Source organism: Centruroides vittatus, unplaced genomic scaffold (assembly GCF_030686945.1).
Source record: "Centruroides vittatus isolate TY-2023 unplaced genomic scaffold, ASM3068694v2 contig_970, whole genome shotgun sequence".
Classification (NCBI taxonomy): domain Eukaryota; kingdom Metazoa; phylum Arthropoda; class Arachnida; order Scorpiones; family Buthidae; genus Centruroides; species Centruroides vittatus.
Window position 1 is genome coordinate 59,194 of NW_027122643.1, and position 2,868 is coordinate 62,061.

The 2,868-nt window shown below is 30.6% G+C and overlaps 1 non-coding gene across 1 annotated transcript; it reads right to left on the reverse strand.

The window, feature by feature from the left end:
* Positions 1 to 1,974: 1,974 nt before the first annotated feature.
* Positions 1,975 to 2,079, reverse strand: LOC136985507 (U6 spliceosomal RNA). Its single transcript, XR_010882350.1, has one exon. It is a non-coding gene; the product is annotated as a U6 spliceosomal RNA (small nuclear RNA).
* Between the last annotated feature and the right edge of the window lie 789 nt (positions 2,080 to 2,868).

Genomic DNA, 2,868 nt, shown 5'->3' on the forward strand with positions numbered 1-2,868 from the left:
AATTAAGAAAAGTATTAATTAAAAAGAATATTATAAAATTTATTTTCCGTGCTCTGATTTCAAGGAAATCTTTAATTATATCAACAACATATAATTTTTCACATATTTTGTGTTTTATAGATTCAGGAAGAATTCTGCAGTCCAGACAACATATTTAAAACATTGTAATGGAGTCACATTAGTTAGCTTATATCAGGAGTAGCGAACCTATGGCACGCGTGCCAAAAGTGGCACGTAAGGAAAAATCATTGGCACGTAATGTATCACACGATTTCTGTCTTTTTCAATCATCCTTTCGGTTTATCACCGGATCATCCTTTTTTCAATCAGCTTTTATACATTTATTCTAATTGAAGCGTATTCGTTTAATTTCTTTAAATATCGTTATTCGAAGTCTGAAACTTTGGCACGCATAAACATCTTTAAAGCTAAGTATGCTTACAATATGGCACGCGAACACAAAAAAGTTCGCCATCCCTGGCCTATATGACATCAGCATAGACACAAAATATTTTAATTTCGTCGTATAAGTCGTCACCATTTACGCCTACATCCCGATTATCACATTCCTCGATGATAAATCTAAATTCTGTATACAATGCTCTTAAGATCATCTTCGTTGGTCGTCTTTAATACAGAAACATTCGTAAAGAAAACCAATAATAGCACTATGCTCTTCGATCTGTAGAGATGATTACTTGATGTACAATACAATTGCTAAAAAAAATACTTCCTATAAAAATTTGTTTCGGAAGAGTATTTTTACACTTATCCGTTCCTTCCTAATAAAATAAACGTTTTCGTTTACTTGAATACAAGAGGAATTGTCGCATTTTGTACAAATTTCATTTGCTATTAATTTTGATTTTAAGAAAAAAATTTTTCTAAAATCTTTTAAATAATCTATCTCTTTAATAGTTGCCGATGCCACTTTTAATCAATCAATTAACATAAACACTGTATTCATAAGTAGAGAAACTAGTTGGTTTCACTTTCGTGTTGATTATTCTGCAAAGTGTGTTTCATCAGGTTTGGGCGACCTTTTATGCTTCTTTACGCTGACAGCGGCACATTTGACCAACTTGGTGAACACCGACAGCAATTTGATGTCTTGTGGATCGTTCGTTGTCTTATACCGTGAATTGGTGTTATAGTGATTTCAATACAATTAATTTATATTATTTTGTAAGAATTAATTTAAGGTATTTTTAATGATTTTATTGAAAAAATATATTTTGCAAAAGCTTCTGAATTTTCATTTAGAAAATCATTTTAGGCCAAACCAACTTTTTAAATACGAAACAAAATTATTTTTGAGGAAGGATAAAAAGTGCATTTTTAAAGTAATGAAGATAAATAAATACTTTTTTATTTAAAAAATAAAAATTAATTGTGCAATTACTTTTTGCCATTTATTCGGAAGCCCTGCATTTTGAAAAAAGAGTCGACGGTTCCTTCTTCTGAATTTTCTTATATTCAGAAAGGTCTCATATTTAGAAGTCGTATCAGTTTTATGTGTTTTGTATATACTTGGCCCACTTTCCGTCGAATCTTAGCCGCAGCGATCCTGGTGAGCAAAATTCCTCTCTGCTCTCCAACTATGTTATCTAGTATGTTAGACTAGTTACTAGTTCGTTTCGTCCGGAATGACTTGACGTCATTTTTTCGGCTCTTTCATTGTAAAACTGAAGAGTTGACGTCAAACTGTCGTTAAATATACACTTTTTGGACAAAACGAACGTAGCTATTATTAATTAGAAGAAAAATTTAAATTAATATTATAGATCGATGAGATTTTTAAGCTGTATTTGTTGTTTGAAATAAGAAGGCTCAACAATGAATTTCGTTTGTTATAAGTCCTTTATTGTGAACAATAGATGTTTCAATAATCAGTAGTAGTAGTATTATCAGTTTTTAAAAATCACAAGCAGTATTATTCAACTACACAACAAGTCTCAAGACCCAAGAGTAAATAATAACATGGAACGTTTGACGATTTTGCATATCGTTCTTGCTCAGGGGCACGCTACTCTTCTCTGTGTCGTTCCAATTTTAGGATTTATAGTACCGAAGTTGTATCAATTGATTATTCATAATTCCAATTTTATTTCAGGTAGCGAACCAATCGAGAGTACTTTGACGATACACGCTATCCTTTTTTACCTTTTGATCTTCGACCCTGTGTAATGCAATTAGTAGATAAATGGCAGTTCGGCTCAGCTCTCAACGAGATGACCAACATCCCGAAAATCGTCAACCTTAAAAAATAGCGCAATACATGACATTCCGTCCATTTTCTTAGTTTGTGAAATCTGAAGATTAAAATTTCAAAAGAAAACTAAATGCGAAGGTTTTGTTGAAATGTATTAATTAGGAACAGAGTTATTAAATTGGGAAATAACAATTCTCCAACAAGATTTTTCTTTATCGTTTCAAATTACTTTGGATAATTTATTCGCATTATTCCTCTAATTGTCAGAAGCATCCAAAAATATGTTTTGAATTTATTGTTTTTTCGGGATATATCAGTTGTTTCATTTTTATTTTGAAATCATTTTTCGGCGTTAAAAACATTAATTCATTAATTGTCGATGTTCGTTTATACCAGCAAATGAATCATGGAAAGTAAAAAGCTAAGATGCATTAAAAGATTATACCGGTATCAACCAGAATTTTGTATATGCATAATGTAAATAAATGTATAATACACAAGTAACTTATCATTTTAAGTACAATATTATGTTATTATTGAAAAAGTGAAGAGACATTTTGTGTATCTTATTTGAAAAATAAACAATATTGTTTAAGCCCTTAATGTGTTCATTTTAAATGACATAACATTCTCGGTGAAAAATGGAATGCATTCAA